Source organism: Salmo salar, chromosome ssa14 (genome assembly GCF_905237065.1).
Source record: "Salmo salar chromosome ssa14, Ssal_v3.1, whole genome shotgun sequence".
Lineage (NCBI taxonomy): Eukaryota > Metazoa > Chordata > Actinopteri > Salmoniformes > Salmonidae > Salmo > Salmo salar.
In genome coordinates, this window is record NC_059455.1 from 11,997,779 (window position 1) to 12,014,521 (window position 16,743).

The window sequence follows — 16,743 nt, forward strand, 5'->3', positions numbered from 1 at the left end:
ACATTTTTACAGGTAAGGTGTATGTTGCACCCGACTAACATTGTCACTGAACAGGAGGAAGACATGGTAAGACTGCTGAATATATATTTCCATATGTACCTTTTTTATTAATATTTTAATATGAATTCCATTTTTTTTCAAGAACTGTTCATGTTCATTTTTAGACATAACTCTCACATGTTTGTTAAACATTGAGAAGTAGTGTTTTGGATGCTGGTTGTCTGCAGCAGTTTGTCCCTCCCAGGATCCCTGAGACACAATACGGACAAAATGTGAGGCATCGGACCACTGCGCCCACACAAGGAAGAGGCTGGAGGCTTGTGCAACCCGAGTGGGCTCACGATCACACACTGAGGAGGAATGCACAGAGGAACTTCCTACATGCACGGGACCACTGTAAGTGTGTTCATGAGGCATAACCTGTGTGCGCACACTATTGCATGCAGAATATATGTAAAGCGAATGTGATAGCTTTTTTTTCTTTTATTTATCTACAGTGCATTCAGACCCCTTGACTCATACCCCATAATAACAAAGCAAAAACAGGCTTTGCGAAATGTTAGTAAGTATTAAAAAGGAAAAACTGATATCATATTTACATTTATACACTTTACTCAGTACTTTGTTGAAGCACCTTTGGCAGTGATTACAGCATCAAGTCTTCTTGGGTATGACGCTACAAGCTTGGCGCACCTGAATTTGGGGAGTTTCTCCCATTCTTCTCTGCAGATCCTCTCAAGCTCTGTCAGGTCGGATGGGGAGCGTCGCTGCATAGCTATTTTCAGGTCTCTCCAGCTCTGGCTGGGCCACTCAAGGACATTCAGAGACTTGTCCTGAAGCCACTCCTGCGTAGTCTTGGCTGTGTGCTTAGGGTCATTGTTCTGTTGGAAGGTGAACCTTCGCCCCAGTCTGAGGTCCTGAGCTCTCTAGAGCAAGTTTTCATCAAGGATCGCGCTGTACTTTGCTCCGTTTATCTTTCCTTCATTCCGGACTAGTCTCCCGGTCCCTGCCGCTGAAAAACATCTCCACAGCATGATGCTGCCACCACCATGCTTCACCGAAGGGACGGTGCCAGGTTTCCTCCAGATGTGACACTTGGCATTCAGGCCAAGAAGTTCAACCCTGGTTTCATCAGACCAGAGAATCTTGTTTCTCATTGTCTGAGAGTCCTTTAGATGCCTTTTGGCAAACTCCAAGTGGGTTGTCGTGTGCCTTTTACTGAGGAGTGGGTTCCGTCAGGCCACTCTACTATAAAGGCCTGATTGGTGGAGTGCTGCAGAGATGGTTGTCCTTCTGGAAGGTTCTCCCATCTCCAGAGGAACTATGGAGCTCTGTCAGAGTGACCAGAGTGACCTGTTTCAAGGCCTACCTTCAAACTCTATGCCTCTTTGCTTGACATTATGGGAAAATCAAAAGAAATCAGCAAAGACCTCAGAGAAAAAAATTGTAGACCTCCACAAGTCTGGTTCATCCTTGGGAGCAATTTCCAAACGCCTGAAGGTACCATGTTCATCTGTACAAACAATGGTACGCAAGTATAAACACCATGGGACCATGCAGCCGTCATACCGCTCAGGAAGGAGACGAGTTCTGTCTCCTGGAGATGAATTTACTTTGGTGCGAAACGTGCAAATCAATCCCAGAACAGCGAAGGACCTTGTGAAGATGCTGGAGGAAACGGGTACAAAAGTAACTACATCCACAGTAAAACGAGTCCTATATCGACGTAACCTGAAAGGCCGCTCAGCAAGGAAGAAGCCACTGCTCCAAAACCACCATAAAAAAGCCAGACTACGGTTTGCAACTGCACATAGGGACAAAGATCGTACTTGATGGAGAATTGTCCTCTGGTCTGATGAAATAGAACTGTTTGGTCATTTGGCCATCATTATGTTTGGAGGAAAAAGGGGGAGGCTTGCAAGCCGAAGAACACCCTCCCAACCGTGAAGCACGGGGGTGGCAGAATCATGTTGTGGGGGTGCTTTGCTGTAGGAAGGACTGGTGCATTTCACAAAATAGATGGGATCATGAGGAAGGAAAATGATGTGGATATATTGAAGCAACATCTCAAGACATCAGTCAGGAAGTTAAAGCTTGGTCGCAAATGGGTCTTCCAAGTGGACAATGACCCCAAGCATACTTCCAAAGTTGTGGCAAAATGGATTAAGGACAACAAAGTCAAGGTATTGGAGTGGCCATCACAAAGCCCTGACCTCAATCATATAGAAAACTTGTGGGCAGAACTGAAAAAGCATGTGGGAGCAAGGAGGCCTACCAACCTGACTCAGTTACACCAGCTCTGTCAGGAGAAATGGGCCAAAATTCACCCAACTTATTGTGAAAGGCTACCCAAAACGTTTGACCCCAAGTTAAACAATTTAAAGGCAATGAAACCAAATACTAATAGTGTATGTAAACTTCTGACCCACTGGGAATGTGATGAAAGAAATAAAAGCTGAAATAAATCATTCTCTTTACTATTATTCTGACATTTACACTTTCTTAAAATAAAGTGGTGATCCTAACTAACCTAAGACAGGGAATATTTACTAGGATTAAATGTCAGGAATTGTGAAAAACTGAGTTTTTACATGCATGTAGTAGACTGTATATGGCTGACCTGCTGCTTGTATTGATGGGTGAAAACGTCTCTGATATCTTTGTAGCCAGGGAATGAAGACTGGCCAGGTGACTAACCACTTTGCAGTTGGACTGTGTTAAAATTCTAAGTGCTGTAGACCCTGTGACCCTCTACTTCTTCCAGTCTTTGCATTACAGTTCAGACCATGTAACTAGTTTATGGATGTTGAGCCAGAGAACATATAGGCTATTCAGTACTTGCTTTGACTCCAGGAGACCCTTACATGAATGATTAGCCTCAGTTGGTTATTACACTAAGTACTGTAGCCGACAAGGAGCCCCAAAGTCATAGGATTGTATCCATTTTCCATATACCCAACGAATGGACACTTAGGAGCTGCCACATCTTGGAAAATAGAAAAAGGTTTGTTAATTGGTGTAACATACAGTCAAAAGACACACCTACTCATTCCAAGGTTGTTTTTTTTTTTTTAAATAATTTTCTACATTGTTGAATAGTATTGAAGACATCAAAACTATGAAATAACATGTAGTAAACCACTCAAAATATATTTTATTCTCCTTTGCCTTGACGACAGCTTTGTACACTCTTGGCATTCTCTTAACCAGCTTCATGAGGAATGCTAGTAAATAATAAAAAAAAGTGTTAAACAAATCTAGATATATTTTATTCTCCTTTGCCTTGATGACGGCTTTGCACACTCTTGGCATTCTCTCCACCAGCTTCATGAGTTCCCACATATGCTGAGCACTTGTTGGCTGCTTTTCCTTCACTCTGCTGTCTAACTCATTCCAAACCATGTCAATTGGGTTGAGGTCGGGTGATTGTGGAGGCCATGTCATCTGATGCAGCACTCCATCACTCTCCTTGGTCAAATAGCACTTACACACCCTGGAGGCGTGTTTTGAGTAATTGTCCTGTTGAAAAACAAATGATAGTCCCACTAAGTGCAAACCAGATGGGATGGAGTATCGCTGCAGAATGCTGTGGTTGCCATGCTGGTTATGTGTGCCCTGAATTCTAAATAAATCACTGACAGTGTCACCAGCAAAGCACCATCACACTTCCTCCTCCATCCTTCACGGTGGGAACACACATGCGGAGATCATCCGTTCACCTACGCTGTATCTCACAAAGACATGGTGTTGTAACCAAAAATCTCAAATTTGAACTCATCAGACCAAAGGACAGATTTACACCGATCTAATGTCCATTGCTCATATTTGTTGGCCCAAGCAAGTCTCTTCTTATTGATGTCCGTTAGTAGTGGTTTCTTTGCAGCAATTCAACCATGAAGGCCTGATTCGTGCAGTCTCCTCTGAACAGTTCATGTTGTGATGTGTCTTTTACCAAATAGGGCTTTCTTCTATATACCACCCCTACCTTGTCACAACACAACTGATTGGCTCAAACACATTAACAAGGAAAGAAATTCCACAAATGAGCTTTTAACAAGAAACACCTGTTAATTTAAATGAATTCCAGGTCATTTCATGAAGCTGGTTGAGAGAATGCCAAGAGTGTGCAAAGCTTACATCAAGGCAAAGGGTGGCTACTTTGAAGAATCTCAAATATAAAATATATTTTGATTTGTTTATTTCTTTTTTGGTTACTACATGATTCCATGTGTGTTATTTCATAGTTTTGATGTCTTCACTATTTTTCTACAATGTAGAAAATAGTAAAAAAAAAAAAAAAATGGAATGAGTACGTGTGTCCAAACATTTGACTGGTACTGTACTTTCAACTATATGCTTCTAAAACTGCCAAAGTCAATTCGTATTGGTTTATGACCTTACAATATAGGCCAAATATTAAGCAAAACCTTGAATTGAAAGTGGTAGAAATGGCCAATATGCTGTCAAGAGTGGGTAATAAGTAATTTTGATACTGTACACCAAGTAGTTCAACTTTATTTGCTTAATCATTTCAGAAGTTCACATATGGTCAAAGTCATAATAAACAAAACAGTAATAGTCACAGAAACAGTCGTTGGCAGTGCAGGTCCTTGATGTATACGGTTGTAAAAATAGAGACCATCACTTGAAAGACATAAAACCATAAACAAATAATGTTAAAATCAAGTGGTGTGGATATCAACATAATCATGTCTGTGGTGTTGAGGATTTTCTCCTTACCAATAGTTCTCCTGGTTATTTTTGCAGACAAACTTATCCATCGAAGCCTGCAGAGAGAAAGAGATCTGAGCCTTTTGCTTTGGACACAGAGTAGTGGAAGCTTGGACATGACACACATCATTAATGCCGGACCTGACCAACCCTCAACGGGGTGATTAAACTAGGCTGGATCTATGAACATCAATGAACCTTTTCTAACACAGGGTGGCAGTACACAGTAGGATAACAGTAAAGGTAAAAAAATACACAAAGCCAAAAAATACACAAAGGAAGATGTAAGAAACTACTTGGACACTTCCTGTTGCTTCAAAGGTTTGTATATTGAACAAATATATAAACACAACATGCAACAATTTAAACTATTTTACTGAGTTACAGTTCATATATGGAAATCAGTCAATTGAAATAAATCCATTAGGCCCTAATCTATGGATTTCACATGACTGGGCAGGGGCGCAGCCATGGGTGGGCCTGGGAGGGCATAGTCCCACCCACTGGGGAGCCAAGCCCAGTCAATCAGAATGAGTTTTTCCCCACAAAAGGGCTTTATTACAGACAAAAATACTCCTCAGTTTCATCAGCTGTCCGGGTGTCTGGTCTCAGACGATCCCGCATAATGAAGAAGCCAGATGTGGAGGTCCTGGGCTAGCATGGTTACACGTGGTCTGCGGTTGTGAAGCCGGTTGGATGTATTGCCAAATTCTCTAAAATTACGTTGGAGGTGGCTTCTGGTAGGGAAATTAACATTAAATTATCTGCCAACAGCTCTAGTGGACATTCATGCAGTCAGCATGCCAATTGCATGCTCCCCCAAACTTGAGACATCTGTGGCATTGTGTTGTTTGACAAAAACTGCACATTTTAGAGTGACCTTTTATTGTCCACAGCACAAGGTGCAGCTGTGTAACGATCATGCTATTTAATCAGCTTCTTGATATGCCACACCTGTCAGGTGGATGGATTATCTTGGCAAAGAATAAATGCTCACTAACAGGGATGTAAACAAATTTGTGCACAGAATTGGAGAGATAAGCTTTTTGTGCGTATGGAACATTTCTGGGATCTTTTATTTCAGCCCATTAAATATGGGACCAACACTTTACATGTTGCGTTAATATTTTTGTTCAGTATAGTTTGACCATGTAGCCAAGTCTTAACGCATTCTGGTTCCTCGTTGTGTTTTTTTCTGTATGAAATGTTCACAGACCAATGTGTTTAATGGAAATGTTATACACACAGCCAGAAACGCTCACCTGTAGCAGTAATCACTCTTTCCTCCGCTTCCTGTAGAAGAACAGCATGTCGGGGTCGGCTCGGACCACATGGGGATCAAAGTCCATGACCCTTAGGTCCTCCAGGCTCCTGGCTTGAGACAGAACCAGGTAGGCCTGGCCGCTCTCGAAGACCCTCGCCAGGGAGATCTCCACACAGTCCGAGCGTCTTGCCCTGACAAAACACACGCACAGAGTGGGTACGATACATGCCCGAAATACAGAGACGCATAAATATACCCTGAGAATGTGGTGGAAAACTGTCATACAGAGAGGAAGACCTATTTGATACACGTGATATGAGTCAGCCTGAAGTGTTGTGAAAACCAGCTTTGTTTGGATAGCTGCAGAGAGGATGAGTCACATGAGTAGGGAATCGAGATATATCGCTTAGAGCTACACATCTTCATTGCGAATATAGGCTGTAATTATCACAAGGTTATGATCTTGCGACATCACTCTGCATCTGTTTCAACACCGCCCTCGGAGTCGAGGGGAGGGAAAGCAAACATGGATGACACTGATGGTGACCAATGAACTCAATTACCCAGAGGGCTTGGCTCATCTGTCTAGCCAATCATACGGACACATTTCAGAGCAATGAGAGCCAGTTCTTGTGGCAAGAGGGGAGCTGCAGAGTCGGTGGTGGGCTGACTAATAACATACAGGGTCAAACACAGCTGATATGTAACCGGCGCTGTCTGGTGGTTTACTGGCAAGACGTGGGGTGAATGAGAATTGCTAATGAGAATCGCTAAATGGACATCCATCTTCTGAGGCTAGCAGGATTTAATTTCATCCAGAAGTATGTCACCTTTCCTCTCCCCTTAATAACTCTGCCTTGAGTGGATATATAAAAGCAATATGGTGATTAGCAAGGCTAGCTGGACTTTCAGAGATATTGCCTTTACCAACATAGTAACATTAGTTTGGCAGGGGCGATTCATCACAGCCAAAGGGAGACGATAGAGTTTTCGAAATGTGATCAAAGGTATGACTCATCCACAGCCCTAGGTCCGTCACCGTTGAGAGAGAGAGTGCACGTCTCTGTTTGAATGTTTTTATAATGCATCCTTCCTTTCTCCCTTTGAGTTATCAAGGATCCAACACAATTGTACGTATCAAAGCAGGGGGTACACTGCATAGCTTGAACCAAATCAGTCGTATCAGATCACTCATTACCTCAAGGAAGTGCAGGGAAGGATGCATTTTATTTTGATTTGAATAAATGGCCCATGTGTGAAATTCCCACCATAGACCCAGTCGGTATTAAATCTATTATTTCACTGGCTGAAAGTCCACTACGACTGCTCGAGTCCCGTTGACCAGGCCCCTTTGGACGTCCGGGTTCTTTGTTAGCATGACCTGGGGATACAAAGCAGCCAAGTCAGTGAGCCTACAATGGAACATTTTTATTTATTTGACAATTATTAAATCAAGCTAGCACAACAGTTTAGAGATGCATTCACTCTTATGTAGTTGTGATCACTAAAGGAGTAGTCTCCATGCAGTGACCTGAGTGCCCACTTTGAGCTGCAATAGCCTGCTGACTGGACTCTTGGTCTTCACCAGCACACAATCGCTGTCCACTGACTCAAACAACTGCCTCAAACAACACACTGACCCTGGGAACGAATGGAGGACCCATTTAAACTTAACAAATATTTTCTCATCTCTGTAAAGTAGTATAATGACAGCAAACGGCTACAAACAACAGCTACATTTTCTTGGGGAGACACAAACAAACAGACTAAGAACATGTTCAGTCGGTTACCCCACAGAGGAGCACATTTAGATTCTGTTTTGAGCAATAGAGCAGATTCTTTCATTTTTTTAACACCTGATGTTTTTTTTAGGTGGCAACCCTACTTTCAATTATCATCTCAGCATTCTCAATTTGAAGTCATGACCCCAAAAAACCAGCATGTCACACAGAGATTGAACTCATTGTGGCTGGTGACAAAGGCTCACCACAGGTTGTCCCCAGTATCAAGGGTAGCATAAGGCTCACACACAGGGCAGCAAAAACAAAACAATTCCTTTCATTGGTTCTTGCCAACTTAATCATGGGGTATGTTTGCTCGAGGTTGCAATTCATTGGTGAATTTTTGTTTATTTTCTACAAGCTGTGTGTAGGGTGTCTAACAAAGGGAATGACAACAGGAAGTCAAGTGGGTTGGAACATGACTTCCTGGAATGGCCTGCTTATTGGGTTAGCACCCCAAAGCACATTTGTAACTGAGACCCTCAAGGTCCTATGGTTGTCAGGAAGTCAACAACATCAGTCAACAAATGACTCAAGCCTGTGACACACAGTACTGGCCAATCGTCACCTGCCTCAAGGCACTGATTTGTCTCGTACAAAAACTTAAGAACTGTGGGGGATAACAGTCACAACAATGATTAAGACTAAAGAAAAAATGCCAAACCTGGCAGCTGATGGAGCTTCTTGTCATTAGTCAGCTCCACGTCGACCTTGTGAGTGCACAGCCTGGTTACCAGGATACCGTCCAGCTCGATCTTGTGATAGACGCTCTCCATCAGCATGGCAGTGACCTCCTCTGTGACTCTGTGGCATTTAATGATGGACATTGACAATGCCATTACTTTTAATAAATACGTAGCTTATTACATGATTACGATTGCATTCCAACAGATAGAAAAGTCAATTTTCTAATTGGCTCAGAAACTCCACTTGGTACTGTAGAACTGGCATTTTATCATGAAAGACCATGGATATCAGTTGTTGCACAGTGGTGCATTTCAACTGTCTATAAAGTGGCTTCCTCTCTTTCTTAGTCGCCTTTTGTAAAATAACTGGATAGGTGACAGCTTCTCTTTCACCCAACCCTCATTTCATTAAGAGAACAAGCATTAGAGAGGAAGCCGCTTTAGACTATTGAGATGCACTCATTGAATAGGCCCAGAACATCCATTCCAAAATGGCTGCCACTGCTCAGCGAACCTGCCCACTCTCACTGCCTGCAGGAGGGAGATGAAGGACTGGTCCGTCTGCCTACGCACCTCAATCAGTTCCATGTTCAGCTGGATACACTTCCGCCAGATTCTAGAATAGATGTCAAGGAGAGGTCACCATTTTACTATTATTAATGTATGAGGCTTTTATCGTCATCTTGCCCTCTAAATACACCTCTGCTGTCTTCAACGAGGATCTCAGCGATCACTGCCTCATTGCCTGTGCGCGTAATGGGGTCTGCGGTCAAACGACCACCCCTCATAACTGTCAAACGTTCCATAAAACACTTCAGCGAGCAGGCCTTTCTAATCGACCTGGCCCGGCTATCCTTGAAGGATATTGACCTCATCCCATCAGTAGAAGATGCCTGGTTGCTCTTTAAAAGTGCTTTCCTCACCATCTTAAATAAGCATGCCCCATTCAAAAAATCTAGAACTAAGAACAGATATAGCCCTTGGTTCACCTCAGACTTGACTGCCCTTGACTAGCATCCTGTGGCGTTCTGCATTAGCATCGAATAGCCCCCACGATATGCAACTTTTCAGGGAAGTCAGGAACCAATATACTCAGTCAGTTAGGAAAGCTAACGCTAGCTTTTTCAACAGAAATGTGCATCCTATAGCACTAATTACAAAAAGTTTTGGGACACTGTAAAATCCATGGAGAATAAGAGCACCTCCTTCCAGCTGCCCACTGCAGGATAGGAAACACTGTCACCACCGATAAATTTACGATAATCAATCATTTCAATAAGCATTTTTCTACTGCTGGCCATGCTCTCTAACTGGCTACCCCTACCTCGGCCAACATCTCAGCACCCCCTGCAGCAGCTCGCCCCCCCCCCTCCTCCTCCTTCACCCAAATCCAGACAGTTGATGTTCTGAAAGAGCTGCAAAATCTGGATCCCTACCAATCAGCTGGGCTAGACAATCTGGACCCTCTCTTTCTAAAATTATCTGCCAAATTTGTTGCAACCCCTATTACTAGCCTATTCAACCTCTCTTTCATATCGTCTGAGATCCCCAAAGATTGGAAAGCTGCCGCGGTCATCCCCCTCTTCAAAGGGGGAGACACTCTAGACCCAAACTGACGATAAATCGATAAAAGACAGTACTGTGCAGCCGTCTTCATCGACCTGGCCAAGGCTTTCTGCTCTGTCAATCACCGTATTCTTATCGGCAGACTCAATAGCCTTGGCTTCTCAAATGACTGCCTCGCCTGGTTCACCAACTACTTCTCAGAGTTCAGTGTGTCAAATCAGAGGGCCTGTTGTCCAGACCTCTGGCAGTCTCTATGGGGGTGCCACAGGGTTCAATTCTCGGGCCGACTCTTCTCTCTGTATATATCAGTGATGTCGCTCTTGCTGCTGGTGACTCTCTGATCCACCTCTACGCAGACTACACCATTCTGTATACACCTGGCCCTTCTTTGGACACTGCTAACAAACCTCCAAACGAGCTTCAATGCCATACAGCACTCCTTCAGTGGCCTCCACCTGCTTTTAAATGCTAGTAAAACTAAGTGGACATCTACAAATACCTAGGTGTCTGGTTAGACTGTAAACTCTCCTTCCAGACTCACATTAAGCATCTCCAATCCAAAATTAAATCTAGAATCGGCTTCCTATTTCGCAACAAAGCCTCCTTCACTCATACTGCCAAACATACACTCGTAAAACTGACTATCCTAATGATCCTTGACTTTGGCGATGTCATTTACAAAATAGCCTCCGACACTCTACTCAGCAAACTGGATGTAGTCTATCACAGTGCCATCTGTTTTGTCACCAAATCCCCATATACTACCCACCACTGCGACCTGTATGCTCTCGTGGCTGGACCTCACTACATACTCGTCGCCAAACCCACTGGCTCCAGGTCATCTATAAGTCTTTGAGAGGTAAAGCCCCACTTTATCTCACCTCACTGGTCACCATAGCAACACCCACCCGTAGCACGCGCTCCAGCAGGTTTATTTCACTGGTCCTCCCCAAAGCCAACACTTCCTTTGGCCGCCTTTCCTTCCAGTTCTCTGCTGCCAATGACTGGAACGAATTGCAAAAATCAATGAAGCTGGAGTCTTATATCTCCCTCTCTAACTTGAAGCATCAGCTGTCAGAGCAGCTTACCGATCACTGTACCTGTACACAGCCAATCTGTAAATAGCACACGCAACTACCTCATCCCAATATTGTTACTTATCCTCTTGCTCTTTTGCACCCCGGTAGCTCTACTTGCACATCATCATCTGCACATCTATCACTCCAGTGTTAATGCTAAATTGTAATTATTTCACCTCTATGGCCTATTTATTGCCTTATCTCCCTACTTTTCTACATTTGCACACATTGTACATAGATTTTTCTATTGTGTTATTGACTGTACGTTTGTTTATGTGTAACTCTGTGTTGTTGTTTTTGTCGCACTGCTTTGCTTTATCTTGGCCAGGTCGCAGTTGTAAATGAGAACTTGTTCTGAACTGGTCTACCTGGTTAAATAAAGGTGAAAATAAATAAATTAAATGAATTAAATATATCAGTTATCATCTCAGATTGTGACTCGAAATATAAATGACACGTAACTCAAAGGTTTAGCACCATTCTGTCATTGATATTATTAATGCATAACTTATCCACATGTAAGCAAGCTTAGTTAGGATGTTAGGATTTTAGTCAAATACACCCACCAAGTAGCAGATGCAAACATGGCTAGACTGAGACTTACTGTAATGGCAAATGCTGATGGTGGGAGTCAGTGTAACATAGTACCATTATCACCAGGCAATCTGATCTGGAAGCAGAAGCTGGCCTTGTTCTTTCCCTTGGAGATTGGGGGCAGCTGGAGGAAGTCCCCACACACTATTAGCTGGATGCCTCTAAACAGCTCTGTGGACCTCCACAGAAAATGGATGACCTGACCAGAGAGTTCCAGGACCTGAAGAACAGCTTTCAGTTCTCCCAGGGTCAGCTCGATGAGTTGAAACAGGAGAATGGCAAGATGACAGCGATTTAGGGACGGCAGGTAGCCTAGTGGTTAGAGCGTTGGGCCAGTTGCCGAAAGGTTGCTAGATCGAATCCCCGAGCTGACAAGGTAAACATCTGTTGTTTTGCCCCTAAAACAAGGCAGTTAACCCACTGTTCCTAGGCCGTCATTGTAAATAAGAATTTGTTCTTAACTGACTTGCCTAGTTAAATTAAGAAAAATTCAGGGAAGACATCAGTTCTGTGAGTGAATCTATGATAACAATGGCGGATAAATCACAAGCGACAATCAATGAGGAATAACATAGTTGTGGACAGAATTGCAGAATCACCACATGAGACCTGGATGGAGTCTGAGGACAAAGTGAGGGAAATGATCTCTGAGAAATTTAAGATAGACCACAGGAAGATTGAGGTGGAGCGTGCTCACAGTACTAGAACGCCCAGTTGACAGGCCCAGGCCGATAGTGGTCAAGTTCCTGAGGTTCAAGAACAAGGTAGCTGTTCTGGAAAAAGCTAATAACTTGAGAGGAGTGTATATCTTCCCCAACTAGGACTATCCTGAAGCTGTGTGCCAGAAGAGGAAAGAACTTATCCCAGACATGAAAGCTGCCAGAGCACGTGAGGACATTGCTTACATCTGCTATGACAGGCTCATTGTCCACCCTCCCTCCCAGAAGCCTGGAAAGAATGAGAGGGGCAGTGGTGGAAAAAGTATCCAGTTGTCATACATGAGTAAAAGTGAAAGCCAGCCAATAAAATACTACTTGAGTAAAAGTCAAAAAAAAAAAAAACATTTTATTGGTCACATACACATGCTTACAAGATGTTAATGCGAGTGTAGCGAAATGCTTGTGCTTCTAGTTCCAACAGTGCAGTAATATCGAACAATTCCCAACAACTACCTAATACACACACATCTAACAAGTTATCTAACAATTCCACCAACAACTATCCTAATACACACAAATCTAAAGGGGTGAATGAGAATATGTACATACTGTATAGTATATTGATGAGCGATGGCTGAGCGGCATAGGCAAGGTGCAGTAGGTGGTATAAAATACAGTATATACATGTGATATGAGTAATGTAAGATATGTAAACATTATTAAAGTGGCATTGTTTAAAGTGACTAGTGATCCATTTATTAAAGTGTCCAGTGAATGGGTCTCAATGTAGGCAGCAGCATCTCTGAGTTAGTGATTGCTGTTTAGCAGTCTGATGACCTTGAGATAGAAGCTGTTTCTCAATCTCACGGACCCAGCTTTGATGCACCTGGAAGTGGCTCGGGTGGTTGTTGTCCTTGATGTTCTTTTTGGCCTTCCTGTGACATCGGGTGCTGTAGGTGTCATGGAGGGCAGGTAGTTTGCCCGCGGTGATGCGTTGTGCAGACCGCACCACCCTCTGGAGAGCCTTGCGGTTGAGGGCGGTGCAGTTGCCGTACCAGGCTGTGATACAGCCCGACAGGATGCTCTCGATTGTGCATCTGTAAAAGTTTGTGAGTGTTTTAGGTGCCATGGCAAATTTCTACAGCCTCCTGAGGTTGAAGAGGCGCTGTTGCGCCTTCTTCATTACACTGTCTGTGTGGTTGGACCATTTCAGTTTATCATTGATGTGTATGCTGAGGAACTTTAAGCTTTCAACCTTCTCCACTGTGGTCCCGTCGATGTGGATAGGGGGGTGCTCCCTCTGCTGTTTCCTGAAGTCCACGATCGTCTCCTTTGTTTTGTTGACGTTGAGTGAGCGGTTATTTTCCTGGCACCACACTTCCAGAGCCCTCACCTCCTCCCTGTACTCTGTCTCGTCATTGTTGGTAATCAAGCCTACTACTGTTGTGTCGTCTGCAAACTTGACGATTGAGTTGGAGGCGTGCTTGGCCACGCAGTCATGGGTGAACAGGGAGTACAGGATGGGGATGAGCACGCACCCTTGTGGGGATCCTAGTGTTGAGGATCAGCAAAGTGGAGGTGTTGTTTCCTATCTTCACCACCTGGGGGCGGCCCGTCAGGAAGTCCAGGACCCAGGGCCTTGAGCTTAATGATGAGTTTGGAGGGTACTATGGTGTCGAATGCTGAGCTATAGTCAGTAAACAGTATTCTTACATCTGTATTCCTCTTGTCCAGATGGGATAGGGCAGTGTGATGGCGATTGCATCTGTGAATCTATTGGGGCGGTAAGCAAATGGAGGTGGGTCTAGGGTGACGGGTAAGGTGGAGGTGATATGATCCTTGACTAGTTTCTCAAAGAACTTCATGATGACGGAAGTGAGTGCTACAGGGTGATAGTCATTTAGTTCAGTTACCTTTGCTTTCTTGGGTACAGGAACAATGGTGGCCATCTTGAAGCATGTGGGGACAGCAGACTGGGATAGGGAGAGATTGAATATGTCGGTAAACACACCGGTCAGCTGTTCTGCGCATGCTCTGAGGACGCGGCTAGGAATGCCGTCTTGGCCGGCAGCGTTGCGAGGGTTAACACGCTTAAATGTCTTACTTACATCAGCCACGGAGAAGGAGAGCCTACAGTCATTGGTAGCGGGCCGCGTCGTTGGCACTGTGTTATCCTCAAAGCGGGCGAAGAAGGTGTTTAGCTTGTCTGGCAGCAAGATGTCGGTGTCCGCGACGTGACTGGTTTTCCTTTTGTAGTCCGTGATTGTCTGTAGACCCTGCCACATACGTCTCGTGTCTGAGCCGTTGAATTGTGACTCCACTTTGTCTCTATGTTGATGTTTTGCCAGTTTGAATACCTTGCGGAGGGAATGACTACTCTTGTTTGTATTCTGCCATATTCCCAGTCACCTTGCCATGGTTAAATGCGGTGGTTCGCGCTTTCAGTTTTGCGCGAATGCTGCCATCTATCCACGGTTTCTGGTTAGGGTAGGTTTAAATAGTCACAGTGGGTACAACATCTTCTATACACTTTCTGATAAACTCAGTCACAGTGTCAGTATATACGTCGATATTATTCTCTGAATCTACCCGGAACATATCCCAGTCCGCGTGATCAAAACAATCTTGAAGCGTGGATTCCGATTGGTCAGACCAGCGTTGAATAGTCCTTAGCACGGTTACTTCCTGTTTGAGTTTCTGACTATAGGAAGGGAGGAGCAAAATGGAGTCGTGGTCAGATTTGCCGAAAGGAGGGCGGGGGAGGGCCTTGTAAGCATCCTGGAAGTTGAAGTAGCAGTGGTCGAGTGCTTTAGCAGTGCGAGTACTACAGTCTATGTGTTGATAGAACTCCGGCAGCCTTTTTCTCATATTTGCTTTGTAAAATCTCCCGCTACTATAAATGTGGCCTCAGGATATGTGGTTTCCAGTTTGCATAACGTTCAGTGAAGTTCTTTGAGGGCCGTCGTGGTATCGGCTTGAGGGGGGATATACACTGCCGTGACTATAACCAAAGAAAATTACCTTGGGAGATAATAGGGTCGGCATTTGATTGTGAGGTATTCTAGGTTGGGCAAACAAAAGGACTTGAGTTCCTGTATGTTATCACAATTACACCATGAATCGTTAATCATGAAACATACATCCCTGCCCTTCTTCCCAGAGAGGTATTTATTCCTGTCTCCGCAATGAACTGAGAACCCACCTGGTTGGACCGACAGACAGTATATCCCGAGAGAACCATGTTTCTGTGAAACAGAGTATGTTACAATCCCTGATGTCTCTCTGGAAAGAAGCCCTCATCTTGTGCTCGTCAACTTTATAATCCAGAGATTGAACATTAGCGAGTAATATAATCCGAAGCGGTGGGTGGTGTGCGCGCCTCTCTTAAATCGGACTGGAGACCAGTCCGAGTACCTCTCCTTCATCGGCGTTGTTTTGGGTCGGCCTCTGGAATCAGTTCAATTGCCCTGGTGGGTGTGAACAAAAGGTCCGCTTCGGGAAAGTCATATTCCTGGTCGTAATGCTGGTAGTGCTGGTGAGTTACCGCCACTCTGATGTCCAATAGTTCTTCCCGGCTGTATCTAATAACACAAACATTTTTGGGGGCTAATAATGTAAGAAATAATACATAAGAAAACAAAATACTGCAAAGTTTCCTAAGAGCTAGAAGCAAGGCAGACCTCTCTGTTGGCGCCATAAGCCGCCTCCAATGTCGTTTTAGAGAATTTGTCAATACGTTCAACCGGACTCACATCCGCAGATCACATTTATGGCGTTGTGTTGTTTTGGCGAGCGGTTTGCTGATGTCAACGATGTGAACAGAGTGCCCCATGGTGGTGGTGGGGTTATGGTATGGGAACCCCACCGCCACCATGGGGTACTCTGTTCACATCGTTGACATCAGCAAACCGCTCACCCACACAACGCCATAAATGTGAGTCCGGTTGAATGTACTGACAAATATATATATATACACACTGAACAAAAATATAAACAAAAATATAAACGCAACATGCAACAATTTCAAATATTTATATATATATAGTACAATCTGTGTCGCTTCATTGGCCTGGACTATTGTTTGTTTGAATTCAAGACCAGATTGTTCTCAGTTGGTCAGTGTCAGAGTAGGCTCTCATTTCGGTAATTTGTGTGGTATTAAAAAATATTCAGCTAATGTCTTCTTTCATCATGTAAATGACGTAGAATTGAATGAAATTCAAAAACATTTTTAAAATAAAATTCTGAGTCTGCTAACGAATGTTCCCCGTATGTGGAAATCCTTAAAATGCCACTGCTCAACTGTAGCCCATGCCACATCACAAACGTTGTTATGGCTTTATTATAAAGGGTATTTTTCTTTCTTTTCATTGAATTGCATAT

The 16,743-nt window shown here is 43.8% G+C and overlaps 2 long non-coding RNA genes across 4 annotated transcripts; one reads left to right on the top strand and one right to left on the bottom strand.

Moving 5' to 3' along the window:
* The first annotated feature begins 8 nt into the window (after positions 1 to 8).
* Positions 9 to 9,191, top strand: LOC106568972 (uncharacterized). 3 transcript variants are annotated; one of them, XR_001320425.2, is made up of 3 exons: positions 9 to 66; positions 228 to 396; positions 6,031 to 9,191. It is a non-coding gene; the product is annotated as an uncharacterized lncRNA (long non-coding RNA). The 3 variants fall into 3 exon arrangements; XR_006758741.1 differs by lacking the exon at positions 6,031 to 9,191 and adding an exon at positions 4,768 to 4,968; XR_001320424.2 differs by lacking the exon at positions 6,031 to 9,191 and adding an exon at positions 498 to 609.
* LOC123726654 (uncharacterized) lies at positions 4,581 to 6,216 on the bottom strand. Its single transcript, XR_006758742.1, has 3 exons — positions 5,994 to 6,216; positions 4,741 to 4,787; positions 4,581 to 4,644 (listed from the first exon to the last, which is right to left on the bottom strand). It is a non-coding gene; the product is annotated as an uncharacterized lncRNA (long non-coding RNA).
* Positions 9,192 to 16,743: the final 7,552 nt, after the last annotated feature.